General features: G+C 44.9%; 1 protein-coding gene across 2 annotated transcripts in view; it reads left to right on the top strand.

Annotated features, from left to right (window-relative positions):
• SV2B (synaptic vesicle glycoprotein 2B) overlaps positions 1 to 18,322 on the top strand; it is a 70,199-nt gene that overhangs the window by 19,001 nt on the left and 32,876 nt on the right. The window lies entirely within an intron of this gene.

The following is an 18,322-nucleotide window of genomic DNA, read 5'->3' as shown; positions in this document are numbered from 1 at the left end:
AAGGAGCAGAAAATGCTTCAGACCGATTTTTTTTAATATTCAAGGTTTTTCCACTTGTTTCTAGTAGATTCCCCATTTGCTGGGCTCTCTTAGTCAGAATCATGTGGAAGAAACAATGTCTGTTCCTCTCAGCAGAGCTGTATTTTTAGAAGGGATGCAGAAAATAGAGGTAAGTTTGTGTGTCTTCAAGTAAAATGTGGGCTTTCCAATGGTGCTCTTTTTTTTTTTTTTTCTTATTTTAAATTTACTTTACAGCTGAAACACTGTGGGTCTCGGCTGGTATTTGAATCCAACTCTGTGATTTCTTTGTGTTGCTTTTATTGTGGAAAGAAGAAATGACACACATCAGAAATCTTCAGTCATTGACAGTGCAGCTTGCTGTTCTTCCAGTTGGTATCAAGCCAAAGGAATAATGTTTATCTATGCAGTACATATCTCTGAAATCTGCAGTTCACATTGCTCTGCCATCTTAACCCAGGTGATTTTATGACTGCTAATAACCACTGTAATTAGGAACCTAATTAAATATCCTCTGATCTTACCCTTCTGAGTCGATCAGCTCAGGGGGCTGCTTTGGATTCTCCATATTCTCTCCACACAGCCTCATACAGCAGGTAAAGCACAGATGATTTTTAGAATCCTTTGAACTATTAGATACTGCTCAGCAGCATCCCAGAGCTCAGGGATGAATAGACCAGCAGCACGAGCCGATGTGGCTAGCAAGTTCCTCCAAAGTATATTGAATGTGCTAAGAAAAATAAATCACTCAGAATGACAGAGCCAGGAAGGGCAGGAAAGGTTCGCCACTTCCCAGCAGAGAAAGTCAGTCGTGCCTCAACCATCTGTAGCAGCACAGCAAATGATTTGTCAGGTTAGCGTTAAAACAGCTCTAAGAAGGATCTAATCTGTGGCTGGGGGCAGGTGCTGGGGGTGCTGTACAGAAGGATCAGCAGTTTTGCCTTCACTTGGCAGCCAGGGTTACTCTACCAGAAGAAATCAGAGCTGTCCATGAGCCAAGGGAGCTCTCTGCATGATGTCATGCTGCAGGGGAACCCCTTGCTGCAGAGACCACAGGCAGCACTTCCCTTCTGCAAAGCACACAAGGTGGGAGAAGCAGAAAGAAAAGTCAGGCAAAAATTCTCTGCCTGGGCTGGGGGCTGTGGGACCTTGGGCTGGCTCTCTGGGAGGGGTGGGTACCCTGAATGAGCTGGGCAGAAGTGGCTGTTGGTCTGTAGGAACCGCACTGAGGCACCCTTGGGATCATGTTGGGTCAAATATCTGGGATGAGTTTGGGTTCACCAAGCCCTGCTATGTTTTGCAGTCACTGTGCTGAGGAGCACATTTGTGCTGGCCACCCACGTCTGACCACAGGGGAGTTCCCCCAGACTTTGTACCAGTCAGACTCAGAGCAGCAGATCGGGGACCCCCTGGAGAGAAACATTTGCTCAGCTTCTAACAAGTGAGGAGACTAATTTGTAAGAGATCAGGTGGAGTTATTTCCCAGAGAAAATCCTGCTCATCTCACAGTAAAATTTCCAGGCACATCGCTTGCAAACAGGAAACGTCTGCAATCTTCTCTACTTTGCATCAAGCTCTGGTACCCCAAATTCAGGCACTGTGCAGCTGGTGTTGAACAGAGACGTCCTGCAGAGCCTGGATCTCCACCAGCCTTGGAAAGAGAGTCCTGATGAGGACAGCTGGGCGGGTGACACTTAGGAAGCAGGGAAAGGTGTCACCTGCACTCCGTAGAGGACGGACACTGCTTTTAGACACCAACTTTTACAAAAGTTATGGTCTTACTAAAACCAAAAAAAACATGATGGGCCAAATGCCTTACCTGGAGGATGTGTATCTGGCTGGGGTTAGTTTGGAGGTGTACTGTGGGTCGGCTTCTTTTTAGCTTTCTGGCCCTGTGGAAAAAATATTGTACCTGGATCCTGCGTGGTGGTGAACAGACTTGTACAGCAGTGCACGACAATGGAAAGCAGTGAGCTGTGAACATCCACGTGTCATGTTGAGGCAGTCGTGGCCCATGAGTGCCTCCACTGGAGGAAGTTCTGTGCTGTGGTTTAACCCCAGCTGGGCACTAGGCACCGGCAGCCACCGGGTCACCCCCACTCACCCCCAGAGTGATGGGGAGGAGATTCAGGGGAAAAGGTAAAACTCATGGGTTGAGATAAGAACAATTCAGTAATTAAAATAAAATATTATTACAATAACAACAATCGTAATAAGGAGAGAGAGGGAGAAAGGAATAAAATCCAAAAGGCTAAAAACACCCCAGTGATGCATAGCACAACGGCTCATTGCCCGCCGACTGATGCCCAGATGGACGTTGAGCAACGATCGGCTGATCCTGCCAACTCCCCCCGATTTATACACCCAGCATGATATTCTATGGTATGGAATATCCCTTTGGCTAGTTGGGTCAGCTGTCCTGGCTGTGTCCTCTCCTGATTTCTTGTGCCCCTCCAGCCTGCTCGCTTGCACGGCCTGAGAAACGAAAAAGTCCTTGACTTAGTATAAACATTACTTAGTAACAACTAAAACCAGTGTGCTATCAACATTATTCTCATATAAAATCCAAAACACAGAACAGTACCAGCTACTGAGAAGAAAATTAACTCTGTCACAGTCAAAACCAAGACAGTCTGGCGCCAGCGCTGCAAAGCGAGGAGGTCTGGGCAGGACGCAACCCCAGCCATAGTTCATCAGTAACTGTGGAAGCCTCCACTGCCCAGGGCATGTCCGATCCTCTGCTTCTCTACAGGGAAGTGAGAAATGTATTCTATTTGGAAATATAAAAGATCCTTCCACAGACCAGTTTTAAACCCCATCTCATCCCAATTGCAGCAGCAAACCCATTTACCGTTGAGCAGAAGCTTGGCCCTCTTCCAGCACCGAGCGTAAAACACAACAGGCACGTCAATGCCTTTTGCTCGCAGCTCTGCACCCATCACTAGATCCGTTTGTGGTTCTCACGCACGCAGGAACTGTAGAGACTCAGAGCTGTCCTCATTCCATATTCATTATCTGGATTCCTCATAGCTGCGCCTTGCAGGAGAAAGTTTAACGAGTGAATTTAGTGCTCAGGCGAAGCACCAGCTTTACAGCCCTGAAAACCCACCTCCTCTACAGCACAAGAGTACCGGTTTTCCCAAGCAACAGCCTTTTGGCTGCCCTCGTCCAGCTGAGATACAGCACTGCCTGCTTCTGTCCCCAGGTATCCCACAGCATACCTGGGAGGCGGACAGCACTCTATCCCACTCCCCAAACGGGAAATAGAGGCAGAGAGAGCAGTCACACAGAGCCCTGCAAAAGTTTCTGTTGCAGAGAGAGCACTTTCTATATAAAATGTCCAAAACTGATGTGTTAATCATAGGTCCCTAGTTGTCTTCCTACTGTCACTGCCCTCCAGGGATCTCAGGCAAGCAAGGGATCAACTGGTCAGCTCTTGCTCCTGATTAGCTTGCAGTGACAGGATCTGTTACTGCAGGCTTGGCACTGTGGGCTTCGGTGCTCTCGCTGCTTATTCCTGGGTAACCAGAAAGATTTTTCAACCACCAGCAGATTTTGCATTTGTCTTTCTCCCTAACCCGTCTGGGTAAGATGAAAGCCTTGATATCCACCCGCGGGCCATTCCCCGGCTACCCATCAAGTAAGTCTGATGTTACGTTTTGATAAATAACTTTTTAACATCACCTCCTTCTTGCTACTTTCTTCACCTGGGATATTCTACCCTCTTTCCCCTGAAGAGGCACCAGCATGATCTGCCTTGAAGTATTTGGTATCCCCTTGAAATGTGCCAGCTAATCCCCCCAGGCTCATCACCTGGAGGACACTTGCTCTCACACTCCATTTCTTGCCTGCCTTCTCCCGTATATTATCCAGGATTCCTGCTCCTAGCAAAAGTCTTGAATTTATTTTATCTTGCATTTATTCAGGGTGTGATAGACCGTACTTCTGTCTTCCCCCTCGGGAGCAGAAGCCATTTGCTGTGATAACACTATCTTCTGGTGTCATTTCTGTGTAAACAGTCCCAATGTAGCCGGTCAAGGGAAAGCCATTTCACAGCCTTCTTGTTACTGCTTCCCAGGATCGACCACCCAGGGAACCCTCTAGCCTCGGATCCCCTCTCACAGTGGGCACCAGTAAATACATGTAAGAAGCTCCTCAGTGGACAGTTACAGAATAGCCTACACCAGCGTAAAGTTCTCTTGATGTTTACCTGATGTCTTGCAGAAGAAAAACTTATTTCTCCCAGTAGAAAAGAAGGTTGTAGAAACTCAAATGGAACTCATGTTTTCCTTTCCCTTACATACATCTAGTCTGTGCTTTCAGTGCTGCCAAGACCTTGCCTTTTATTCCCAGGAGCCCCACAGGTGAGTGTGTAGGTAGGGCTTTCCTTGTGCAGGATTTCAGCCTCTTGCCTTTCAAATTCCCTGAATGTCCCTTTGTCTCCTATTAAGAGACTGCAAGTCCCTCTCATTTACATTTTTAGGACAAAGAGACTGATTTTTTTTCCTTTTCTTCCCTGTTGCAAGAAATGGTTTTCACGTCCCAGAGCATTGCTTGAAAACCGAGCTCACACAAGGCGTAAGGCAGGCAGATACTGCCAGGAGACCCCTCACCAACCTGCTCTTCCCTTCCACCCAACGGAGGGCTCAGGTGCCTGCTGATCTGGAAGCCACTTAGGCCACCAGTGCCATCCACCAGTGGGTGACTTCACCCGGTCCCGAGAAGGCGTCTCACAGGAGCGTTGCCAACTGACTTGGGGTTGAAGGGAGGAATGACAACAGAGCTCTGCGCAGCAGTGCAGGACGTGATCTCTGAAGCGAGGTGGGGATAAACAGTACCAGCAGTAGGAGTAAGTGCGATCAACACATTTCAGGCTGCACTGGGCTGCAGACTCTGCCAAATTCAGGAGTTCCCCTATGAGTACTGGGGAAAGCAGGAGCTAGAGGAAAGCCCTGCTCTCTGATCCCACTCATCTGCTCACCAGAAGCCAGGTGGAGGGATGCTGCTGTGGGGACAGTTGGCAACAGGTGTACTTGAAGCCCAAATCCTGGCAGGCAGTCCCTAGCATGCTTTTCAAGAGCAACTTTCCATGCTCTTTAAGGCCTGTTGTGCCTGACTCTGCAGCACAGAGAGCATGGCCAGCTCTCCTAAATCTCAAGACTATCAAACTGACAGTCAAAAGGACGGGCAGTCAAAGTGGCCCTGAGGAGCCTGGCAAGGTTTGGTCTCAGCGTGTCAGGACGTGGACTGGAAGCTGGATAATAACATGCTGACAGATGAAATCCTCAGATGGGGCCAAGTGCAGCTGCCCACCGCAATCCCACAATACGCCTGCTGACATAAAGAGCCATGCTCCAGCTGAGGTTTAGAGAGGCATGAAGGGTAGAAGGCGTCCCGGTGCCAAATAACGTTTTTGCGAGCAAGCTAAGGAGAAGTGGAGGCCAGCCAACTGTGTGGGAGCAGACAGCTGCTGAAGAGGCATAGCCTTGAGTCCTGTCTGTTGGTGACATGCACAAGGGCACATGGTGACAGTAGCGGTGGGATACACTGTGTCCCCAGCTCCCAGCAGGGAGGAAGATGCTGAGTTTCTCAGTATGTGAATCTTGCTAAAAGTCAACTTCCTCCATTAAACTCATTTGCAGCAAGACTGCGGCTGGAATTTCTGCTATACAGCCCCTTGGCAGGCTGGGTCAAAGAGGCTGGGCTTTGGGAGAGGGTGGGGGGATTCCCTTCATTTCAGCATCTGCAGGAAGGAGCATGCTTAGACCAGGGACAATGAGGAGCAGTCCCTGGGTCACAGGGTACCTGCCCTCCCCCTGGGAATGCCAGAGCAGCTTCCCTGCATGAGGATGCCAGAGTTTCGGGATCCCTTTCCATTGCCTTTCCGTTTTTAAGAGTGTCTGATGACTATTCGTGTCTTTAGCATGTCTCTTCGGGTAGAGCTGAAATAAGAGGAGTGGGAGGACCGCTGTGGAACAGGCTGGAAGTATTATTGATTTTGGTTAGACACAGCACATTGGAGGTCATTCATAGGAGACTCTGTCCTTGTGAGGATAATTTCAAGGTCACAGTTTTGGCAAGGACAATCTGAAGTCCAGAGAGCTGAACATTTAAGCTCTCCATTAGTGGTTACAAGATTCACTTTTCAGTTATATATGTGTCTTCCCTGCACAGTCTGTGATAGGTAAATAAAGTAACTTATTACAGCTATTTTGCAGACAAGGAGCTAAACCTAAGAGTAACTAAATGTCATCTCTAAGGTTAATTGAGCCATTTGTGGCAATACAAATCCGTACAGAGTTCTTGATGCTGCCCAAGACATTAAGCCATCTTTTCTCTAACCAAACCTGTCTGAGTCCTGACAAATAGCTGCACAAGCATGCATTTTTCAAACCGTTTTCTTACCCTTTTCATATTTTACAGAAAAATTACAGGTAAAACATAACCAGAAGTAGCCTGAATTCAACTCTCCTGGCATAAATTACCCTGATGGCAATTTGACTGTAACTCCCATCTGTACTGTTGCACCCCTACCCACAAGCATGAGTCACACAAAGCAATAAATAATAACTAAATCCATCTTCTGCCTCGACAGGTGATTTTGAGGATTTTTTCTCTGTGTACACATGAGCTATGATGCTATACCTTGATGATGTATTGTGGCTATTAATTTGGGGAGATGATGCTTTTTCATCATTAATGTCCAACCTGAACACAGGAATTTATTAGGCTGTTTGGGAGGCAAAGACACAGCCTTCTCACCGAAGTGGAATGCCTAATTTCCTTCCCCACCTCCCCTTTTACTGTCTCAAGGCAACATTACTTTCCAAGGCTGGGGACTCACTCCAGCTACTGTTATGCCTTCTCCTCTCCTTTCCTTGCTGACCTCCACCCTCCCACCCCGTGCCTTGTCCTACCTCCTTTGCTGTATCTCACGCTCTGTGGTTGCTATTGCTCATTCTTTGGCTCCTGCAGCATCTGTGCCTTGTTTCAGTGGTTTCCTCCTCCCCTATTGATCAGAGGCACGAACCTCATTTCAGCAGGCTGTGAGACAGTAGGTGACCCATGGCACAGCTGAGAACCACATGACTTTGCACTGTCAAGATACTGCCCAGGCTTAAGGCTCTGCATAAATGAGCTGCTGTGGCAAATATCCATGCTAAAGACTCCTGCAGGGACAAGAAAAGAGTATGGGATGCTTGGGAAAAACCACTGCCCAGCAACCCACCTTCCCATAACGTTAGGGGCCCCACCACGTGTGCTTGAATTAGCCACGCTCCTCTTCTGCTGTACAGCACAAAAAACCTGCCAGGGGCTCTTCTGAGTTGCATGTCTCCATATGGGTATAAAATATGAGTATAAATGTAGTGTTGCTATATGTGAGGTCTTATGTTACTGTTAAGACAGTGCCAACATATTCCAGGCCCTATGATAATTTTAGTTTATGCATCTAGTCAATAAAAAAAAAATATCTATTTTTGTGCTTTTCTGTAAGATGCTTGTTTCAAAAGCAGGTTCTTCAAAGATCTGGGAATCTGAGATATTCAAGGTACAGTCTCCCAGCTAAGACAGCTTTGCAAATTGCCTTCATCCAGAAGAAAACATCACTTTGTGGGTATGTTTTGTTTGTGCTGCAGTGATACATGTGATGCACTAGTGAATTTGACAATCAAATAATGGAATCTGTTGAATTATCATAAATGTTACAAACTTCAGCTCTCCTCAGTAGTGTTTCATATTCAAAAAATGGTCAAACTAATCAAAATGCTATGAAAATGGATGAAGCAAAAGCAACAGCTCCAGTGTTTTCCCTGCTACATAACCTTGAAAGGAACCTCAGAGTGAACATCTCTTTAAATCTGCTGCTGCTTGCACTTTTATTTCTCCACAGGCAAGGTGCATAATGAACAGTGTATTTGCAATTTTGAAAGCTCTTGTGGTCTCAAAACAATTGTAATGGAGCGTTCACGCAAAAAAGAAAGAGGATGAGTTTAGTTTGAGAACCACCCTTCCTGCTTGATTCCACTCTTAGCATCATAGTAGCTGCGCTCCTCAGACTTGATTTTTGAACAGCTCCAAAGGGAAACATAAGTTTCAAACCTGTTAAGGAGCATGGAGGAAACATAAGGTTGGCTGTGACAGGCTGCAGCACAGGGGATTTCTTGGAATGAGCCTGAATTCTGGCATGGCCAGTACCTTGGTACATTTCCCTGGAGCTGGCAAGCGGGGACTGATGCCTGAGCATCCTGAGCTGGGAAAAAGCTGTTCCCAATAGCAGGAATGGTTCTGAGCAGGGAGATCTCTCAGCCTCTGGAGAAGTTTCTGCTACAGCCCTTTCTTAACAGACTCTGATACTATGGTGGAAAACAGGTGACAATAACCCTGCAAGGGCTGCTGTGAAGCGCAGTAAATGGTTTGTCTGTCTCCAGTTTGTGGGCAGGTTTGTTGGTCCCCACAGCAATGGGAAGGTGGTCACGGACAATAACGGACAATGCTTTTCAGTCCCTCAGACACTGCAGTCATTGCCCATTTGAGACAGGAGATGATGAGACACTGCATCCTGGCCACAGCAGCCGTTAACTCTGGGAAAAGAGGGGTTTTGTGGCACAACACACTAAAGACACCTTGGCTGCATGGAGCCAAAGGAGAGGGGGAGCTTCAGGCTTCAGCAAGGCAGAAAGTAGGGAAGGACAAAAGCAGGGAGTGCTGGGGATGATGAACACACGCAGCAGACCTCAACACTGCACTATTAGCCAGACGCAGAAGAAAGAACGAGGTATTTAGTAAAGATACTTGCTCAAATAAAATCCTTTCTGGAAGCAGTATTTAGAAATCACTCTCGCTTGTGTCTACTTTCATGACCGTCACTGGAGCAAATCTATTCATCACAGGCATGCATTAATGAATTAGTTAATTAAGTGGCTTGTTATTTAATAACACAGGTTGCAAGTGTGATGAAATAAAAGTCCCCTTTGTAGCTAGAGGCACATCCTTGCCAATAAGCTAAGCGGTTCATAGTTAATCAGGCATGTTTGCTGTCTGACACAGGCATAGTTTGCTGAATTGCAGGCAGTTTATTTCCAAGGTTATTGCTTACACTTATCTCTCAGAGCTTGTCAGGGCCTCCAAGCCTGGTAAGGTTAGACCTAATAAGCTGTCCAAGGGCAAACACACATAGAAATGCTCAAACTTATTAAAGGGCACCAGGGCACCGTTGTTTCTGAATCAACACTAAATTACCTATTGGTTTATACTGCCAGGTGCAAAGCTGATAGAGAGGATGGTTTATTAATAAGCAGTAAAGCCTCTAAGACTCTAGCTCTCTATGATATTGAAAAAGACAAGGACATAGCAGAAACATGTGCTGGATGTTTGGCACTGATACGGCTTCCCTCAGTGATCTTGGGAAAGCTTCTTGATTTACATCTACATTGGCACATCTCTGAGTATTCCTTGGTATCTGGGTCAGGGTTTGTGCCTCTGCTCCACATTAGGAAAAGATTTGTGGGGCAGCAACACTCGCTTTTATCTTAGTCACCATGACAAAGATAGCTGGGTGTGAAGACTGGAAGGAGGCCATAGCTTACTGGTCTGCAGCTGCCACGGGGGTATGGGACACAGTGCTCAGCACTTCCATTTCAGTGTTCGGATGAAGTTTCAGACCCTGTCTTGGGTCAGGATGTGCGAAACAAACCTAAGAACTTTTCCCAGCCTTTCATGGAAACAGTGAGCACTGCAGGCTGCTTAGGTGCTGTGATAGTCAGAGAGGAGGAGAAGAGGGAATAGAAACCCAGGAAAAAGTTTAGAGACCCTTGGTGTTTTCTCAGCTAAAAGACTGTTAATCTCAATAAGATGGCCAAATTCCAGTTCAGGCATATGCACTTCTAAGTTTTCTTTGGGTAAATTATCATCTCCAGCAAACTGTCACTTGAAACCAGACAATCCTCTCCCACCAGTCCTCCTGCTGTGATTCTCCTCCATCCTCCATGGTTTTGTTCTTTTCCCCTTCACCACCTCCCTTCTGAGTAAGCTCTCAGCTGTGATTTCTCCCTGCTTTTGCTCCTTGAAGCAAGTCTGTTCATTATTTATTAGCTACCATACTCTTATACCATCTGTCTCAACTCATTATCCATATTCAGCTTGTCAAATTGACCTTTTATGGCCTTTCTCTGGGATCCGAATGTGAAGTCTGTCCCTCCTTATATAGCTTTGTGCTGCTAAGCCATTGCTTTCCAACTCCTACTGTTAAACATTCCCCTTTATATCTCACGAACACCCAGCTTGCTAGCCTGCATCCTTAACTTCAGAAAAGCTGTTTATTCTGCTTGACTGATGCTTGTTCCTTGTTTCATCCACTACACGCTCACTGTGCCAGCTTGTGGCAGCACGTAGTGCCTTAGATATGACCTTTAAAGCATCTGCACCGATAGAGTATCAGGGTTTAAGATATAACCTCCCTTTAACAGTCCGGGGGACTTTCTGTCCCTTAGTTCATAACGTAATGTGGTGGATTGCACATTAAATTCAGCCCACAACCTCTTTGCTGTGAAAGTCACCACCACATAAGGCAATGGCATTTTAGTGCTGGGAACGAGAAATCTCCCCCAGCGTGCTCAGGATGGGCTAGGATGAAAAAGCGTAATGGCATTAGGGCAGGACACCCAGATGCTTACTCAACAGAAATCAGGACAGCTCCATCAAACACATCGGAACCGTTTGTGCTCACACCACGGCCAGCTCTGCCCGCAGATTGGTGAGCTATTGCACATGCCTCATCTTCAGACATTAGTGCTTCTCTTCACAGAGCAATGTGCTGCTGTAGCAAAGTAATGCAGGACTCCAGGACCAGATTACACAGTAGGTGTTTTGTTGTGGTGGAAGAAAACATACACAGTCTGCACCTACACAGAAATGCATAAAACCCACCACAGATCAATGGAAATTATCCAGAAACTGTAAAACGATTTAAGTTCAGTAGACTCGGTAGCAGAGGGGTTTGAACTAAAATGCTTTCTCTGTTAAATAATTAATCTGATCTGCTGGTAACACACTAAATAGCTTCAGCTTTCTTTTCCCTTCATATCTCAATATATCCGGACTGCATCAGCACCAATTTTCTTCCAATCTGCCACATGAGAAAGGTGAATAAATGAGTCCTGTCCCGGAGACCTTGGCAGCATTTTAGAGCAAATCGATGATTTTTACACTGAACTTTTGCCCTACGTGTCCTGCCTGTGCTGCAGGGCAGCGATCATTAGGTGCCATCCCTGTACTGCTGGAAGTCAGTTCTTTCAACCAGATGATTTCAAGTCAATGACTTTCAAATATCTTGCTCTTCTTTTCACTCGCAGCTACCAATGCAGAATCAGTGGCACAGATAGCTTGCTTAATAAGCTCCATGGAGAGTTTTTGAACATGTGTTACATACCTATCAAATAACTTCTTAATAATAAAAAAAAAAGAGTCTCAGGAGAAACTTGTTTTTATCCTTAGTTTTCACTTAATGCAGCGCTCCTCTCTGAAGTCACAACAAAAGACACCTCTTCATCCAGAGTTCAAAGCAAACTCTTGTTAAGGTAGGCTCTGCTACAGACTTTGATTTTTAAATCTCATGTTGTCCAGACCCGGATAGCCTCCTAGTAGTCTCTGCATCCACAGTTGATTATTGTAGCCATTAACACATAACTTTACACTTTAAAACCATATATTGGCATGCTCACCACATAATCGTGGTGTCCTTGCTGACAAAGAAGCTTCTTTTTGCTTCCAGCTACCACGTCACTGATTAAGAAAATTAGAAAGCTCATATATGTGCCTTGATTTTTCTGAACAAGTGCAGAAAAAAGAACTAAGAAATTACATCTGGAGCTGACATTCCTCCAGGTGCAAGGGGTTTCCAGCCTGGGACTGTGATATACTCCTCCCTCAAGAATGACTGATGACCATAATTTCTTTTGGACATTAATCGCAAGGGCAAATATTACTTCCAGTCTTGTGAGACTGGAGAAGGAATGGGAGGAATCAGGTTTGTTGGTTTTTTTTTTTCCCTGGTGTGTATATAGTGCTCCCTTACCTGTCTGCAATCATATATAAACTCACATCCCAAGGACTGATCTATATTTCAAAAAGAGACCAGGTCTTCAGCTGATTAAATCACACTGATTTACTGGCCAGTGTTCAGACCTGAGAACATCCTACTGGAAATTCCCCAGGGACTCATTTTGCATCAACACCAACTGATTAGGATATTTGATGGAAAGGCAAAGTAAGGAGTGACTGCTGAAGACCTGCAAGAGATGTGACCTATTTTGATACAATCACACTGTTAAATAGCTGTCCTTTTTTTTTTTTTTTTTTTTTTTGACTGAGTGATGATCCCCACAGCTAACTTCTTCCAAAAGTGTTTCAGAATCCTATGCTCTGAGACTTTTGTCCCTGTCTGTTTATTACTTTGGCAGCAAAACAGAATTGCAAAAAGTCAAGCAAGAATCAGTAAGGATTAGGGCTGAGCTCTAACAGAGATGGCCTGAGATAGGTTTATAATCCTTAGATATGAAGGCGAGAGCTGCTATTATTAAGCAGTAGGTATCACTTTTTCTTCCCTGCAGTTTGTGGATCAATATGTCAGGGCTTCCATCCTTCCCTGGCTATTTCCCCCTTTATCCTGAGCACAGTTTGGAACATTAATCCCCGTCCTGGCTCCTTGACTTCCTATTTCACTTGGTTTCTACCTCTCTGCAGCAGAAGCCCCCTCATTTCCCTTTTCTACCTTCGCTCACACATATATTCTCTCCAAATCCTGCCGCTTTTCCCTCTGCAGGATCCTTGCCAAGAACCCAGCCTTGCCATCTGTCCAGGAAAATGATGGTACTGCTCATCTCTCTTCTGGATGTTGAATTGTGTGGCTGCAGCAGCAAGGTTAATGGTAGCAAAAGAAGAATAACCAGAGCCCTTTTCTGCCTCATGGCACAGAAGTCAGATACTTTTAGTCATATGCATATAACTAGCGAGATTACTTTTCCTATATTATATTTGTTTATATTGCCTTCTTAAACATGCACCCTAGACATCACACCCACAGTAAAATTGGAGAGTTTCTGATGCAATTTTTGTTGATAAGAAAACGCCAGTTTCTGAAAACCTGAATTTTTTAGGTGAAAAAAATACAGTATCAACAAACGTTTCTAATAAAAAATGGATCAAGCAACTGACACACTGGCATTTCCTAAATTAAATGTTTGTTTTTCAGTTAGAAAGAGCTCTCCATGCACCTGCCTTTTTTTTTTTGTGCCAATGAAAAGGGCAACCTTTTACCATAAAAGATGAAACATTTTAAACTGACTTGATGTGAAAGTATTATTTTTGTGACTTATGGAGTTGTAAACTAATTATTATTTTTTTTAATTATTATTATTATTATTTATACTGGTTGGAAAGAGAGGAAGTTTCAAAACTCTCCTGAGAGAAAATAGCAGTTTTCTTGGTTTAAAAAAAAGGCTCAGCTGTGAAGCAGGGAGCACAGGGGCCTCTTTTCTCCAATTTCTGGTTTATTTAGGCTTTTGAGGATATAAATTGCCATCTATTCATATAGCTACAGCTGCAAGGGGGTTGAGTGATTGATCTGCAATTCACCCCAGAGGAAGCCGAAAAGCCAAGGGATGGACCCGGGGATGCAGCACAGAGCTGCGTCTCAGGCACTGCAGCACTGTACCTCCATCTAGCAACACGGTGATCAGACACTGCTACAGTACTCAGTCTGTCTAACAATATTTATGCAATTGCTGGCTGCCTGAAATCCAGGATACGGGTCCCCTGGGAGCTGTGAGTTGTTAAGCATCTCAAAAATCTGGTCCTTCGTGTGTACAGATACATTCATTAATTGCATCCTCACTAAAAGTCTGGGGTTGGAAACTCACAAAAACTATCCACACCTTTCCTTTCTTCTTTCAGTGGGGAAAATTTACTCTCAGGATTTTTTTTACAGTCAGCTTTGTGACTGCAGAGTGTCCTTATGGTCACTGTAGGATCTGGGCATCTTCCCGTTACTGCCAGCAGAAAGCAGCTCTGGGAGTGAGGATGTTTTGCTAGAGGACTTGTCCTTCAGGCGTAATATTAAACATCTTTGCCATCTGTTTTACACAGATTATTCTGTGAATGCTAAAGATCACTTGAAAGCATTCTTATAGTGTCCCTGTACTGCTCCTTATCCTTAGCATTCACATAACCTCTCCCTTCAGCTGTTGTCTTTGAGTGTTTTCCCTTTACTGAGCATGCAAAGTCAAAGAGAAGGATCTGGAAGTCAGCTCATCGCCTTGCCCCTCTCCCTACTGCATATACACATGCACCCACGGCTCCCTTCAGCTCTGGCTCCCGCAGAGCAACAACCTTACTCTCTTTACTTTTCCAGAAACTCCATCAAGCCCCAAGGTTCAAAACATTTCATCAGAAATCACCTCTCCATAGCTGCCCTGCTTACTAATTTGCCATAAGGTTTGTTCTCTGCAGGAGCTGAGCTCTCCAGCAAACCCTGGGCTCTCCGTGTAGTGCAAGGAACTCACCCCTCTGTGCATCCCCTCCAGGCTCTGCCGCCCTTCAGCTGACAGTTCATCACCTGAGCCTGCCGGGCACCTCCCTTATATGCCCTTTCACAGGGGCAAAAGCAGGTGTTAAGCTCTCTACTTAAAGGTTCCTTTTCCTAGAGTAGATACCATCTCTATTACGAGTATATCCCAGACTTTAGGTTACTATTTTAAGTTTCAGAGCTCAAAAGGCTGAATTGCTGGCTAAGTATGCAACATCTGAGCTGAGGAAAGAGCTAAAGAGTGCTAGAAAACTGCAGGGTGAATAGTGTGTATTAAAGAGTTGCTATTAGATAAATATATAAATAAAACAAATGTGCAAGACACAGGACTAAGTGAAGGATGCTTGCTAGCATCAAGGTAACTGCTGAGCTAGACTGGTGAGGAAAGACGTTTAAGCAGAATATAGAGGAAAAGCCGTAGTGCAAAAATTACTCAGAGGGGGGGAAAAAGCAAGATAACGTATTGAGGAATAAGTACTGTGCTATGGAGAATTACAAGAAGCAGAAAGAAACTGTATTCCCAGGTATAAGATGTTTCTGTGCCCAAAGCTCAGTTTAATGGGCTACTTTGGGGAGGCCCAGGATGAGGCTTCCCTGGCTCTGCCGCTCCCTCCCCTGCAGACTCCTGCCTTATGGAGCCTTAAACCTGCTGCACGTTTGTCTTGCTTGCATGTCTCAGCAAGGTAGCTGCCAGTTTAAAAGGGTCCAAAGCTGTAATAGAATTATAAAACCATTTATGTTGGAAAAGATCTTTGAGATCATTGAGTCCAACCATTAACCCTGCCAAGGCCACCACTAAACCATGTCCCTAAGCACCGCATCTACAACCTTTTAAACACCTTCAGGGATGGTGACTCCACCACCTGCCTGGGCAGCCTGTCCCAGTGCTTGACTATCCTTTGAGTGAAGAAATTTTTCCTGACACCCAATCCAAACGTCCCCGGGGGCAACGTGGGGCTGTTTCCTCTTGTCCTGTTGCTTCTTACTTGGGAGAAGAGACCGGCCCCCACCTCGCTAGAATAGGCTCGGTGTGATGTGTATATTTGTCTCAAGCTCTCATGCATCACTGTGAAGGGTAATTATAGCCATCCAAGTCTGCAATCTTTATGAGAAGTCATGATTTCACATCTAAATGCTAAATGGGGCTGCTAATATGAGTGAGTGCAGCTCAGCTTGAGTGAAAGGGTGTTAAAGAATCAGGTCTAGAGTGAATCAGCCTGTGCATATGTGGCAACGAAAGGAAACGCGTAGTATGAAGTGTCAAAGTAATGTATTCAAGAGTCCTAAGTTACAGCCTGCTTCTGAGCACTGCCCCTTCTAGGGTGATCCCAGAAAATATCCATCCTACAAACTGGATGGGAACCCAGTGGCTATTATTTGCCATGACCTTTTTTTTTTTTTTTTCTGAATTACACCCTCTTCCTGACACAGGTGGCTCTCACTGGTCTATGACACTTGTCAGCTCATGCCATTGTTTCCCATGCAGCCCAAGAAGTAAGTGAACCCATACAGTAAATAAAAACATGTGTACCAGCAAAAGAACAATCAGGGATGCTTCAATAGGTATTTTCTAAGTTTGTGATCTTCTTTGTTCCTGTTATTGTGGGAGACAAAGAGCCCAGCTTCCATCCTTGGCAGCTTTTTAACAGAGAATGAAAAGATTTCCAGCACTTGCTCTTCAAGAACATACTTTTACCTTTTGGAAAAGTAGGTGTCAGGCTAGGGGTAGGGTCTGTGGAGACCCTCAATCTGATCGGTTAACTGTTATTGATCATCAATTTTATTATTATTTCATTTCCTGAGATGAGTTTTCAATGCACTTCTGTAGCAACCAGGGAGGGACAAACACGGAGAGGTCACTGTGTCCTGCTCCAACCTTTGTGGTCGCTTTGAAACATGACCTGCCAACACGTGATATTTAAAGACTTCCAAAGCAAGGCCTAATGTTTCTTAGCACATATTATTCTTTCTTTTTCTTCTTCTTTTTTTTTTTTTTTGTTTTTTTCTTTTAAAGAAAGGCTCTTTCCCTAGCTTGTTCAAAAGAAAATATGTGTGTGGAACTACATTTTTACTGCCTTGGAGAACATGATGTGCAGTCATGACACAAGTCTTTGTGTAATCAGGAAAGTTGCTTCAAGACTGGGAGGTTCTGAGACTCCAAAGTACTCTTGGATTTTTTAACCATCACCAGTGACACTCCAGCACTGAAACAAGAGCTGTAGAACCCACTCAGGTACTTCTGATGGCTCCCCTGCGCAGTAACACCTCTACTGGGGATGCAAATACTTCTCTCTACTGGTGCCTGCACTCTATCTCCTGATCTTTCTAACCTGATCAGAGTGTCTTTAGGATTATTATTTTATTTTTTTTTTTTACTTTATTGATCGCTCTCTCTCAGCTCTGGAAGAATGCCCTGCTGCCTTTCTAACTTCATGCCAAATGTATTGTGTGATTCAGCATAAAGAAAGAGAAGCGGAAACACGTTGAATGCAGTGACAAATGGCAAGAGGGATCAGAGAAAAGGAGGATGCTCTGGCAGGGCCTGCAGAGGCTGTGTCATAATTACGTGTCATAGGTAGCTAAATCAATATGCAGGAGAAGCTTTTATGAAGTTTCTTGGGGCAGTTCCCATGAGCAGCATAGGCAAGGCACGGCCATGACTCCAGGCAAAGAAGTCCAGCCTCTGCTCTTCCCTTATCCTGGCAGCTGGGCTGCCACAAAAGCATTTGCAGGAGTGATGCCCTTCTGAGCATTTTGTAAGAGTGCTTCTACTGAATTTCTCCTCTAAAGTAATTTTATCTGCATGTTGTTTAAAGCCATACTGTCTGCCAAATAAGATGCTGAAGTGCAGAGGTAGCGCCGGTATTTACAGTGTGTGCATTTGTGTACACTTCCATAGGTCCACTGACTGTGTGACACCCACATATACACAGACATGTGCCTGCCCATGCCATTTCATAGCTCATTTACACTTTATTTAGGCAAGTAACTCAAAGCTTGAAGCTAAGTCCACATTTTGTGCATGCCTACACTGTGCTGGCACCTTCAGCGTGACTCTGCTCAGTTTCCCACGTGAGTCTCTTTTCAAACTCCTTGTCTACAGCTGCGTGCAGCAACAAATGCAGAGGAACACTGGAGAGCCAGCTGGCTGAAAACCACTTGAAAAATAATGGAAACCAGGTGTCCAAAATGAGAATACGTTTAGATGTGACTTGGATTCCCTTGGTTTTCCCTGCAGAGAGCAGTGATTCTATATTAGCTTTGTTTTTTTGCTCTCTGTGAAAATCATCCTTCGTTGATGGTTAGATATGGGAAGAACAGAGCTTGGTGTGACTTTCAGTGACTTTATCTTGGCAGACACTGCGTGCTAGTTGTACATCTGTCATACAGACGGAGAGACACTAGGGAAAAAAAGAAGCTGTTAAATAAAATTAAGTTTGAGATCTGGATGAAAAAGAAAACCAAGCTCATATTTTGTGTCATGATGATGTTAGCCAGTTGTAGGTACCAGGGATAAGTGTGTTCTGTGTAGATGGACAGAAACACATTTAACAACCTGACAATTCCCGCAACCCAGCCCAGTACAGTTCTGCCCCCTGTAGAAACCAGGACCACATGTGGGAGGCAGGACTTTGGGAATGACAGAAATTGGGACCACACATTACATTCTGCTTTAGGTTCCTGCTTGGTAAGTTTTAATGCTTTTGAGTTTTGATGATGCAA

This window comes from Falco naumanni, chromosome 7 (assembly GCF_017639655.2).
Source record: "Falco naumanni isolate bFalNau1 chromosome 7, bFalNau1.pat, whole genome shotgun sequence".
Lineage (NCBI taxonomy): Eukaryota > Metazoa > Chordata > Aves > Falconiformes > Falconidae > Falco > Falco naumanni.
This window is presented reverse-complemented; position numbering and strand designations above follow the sequence as displayed.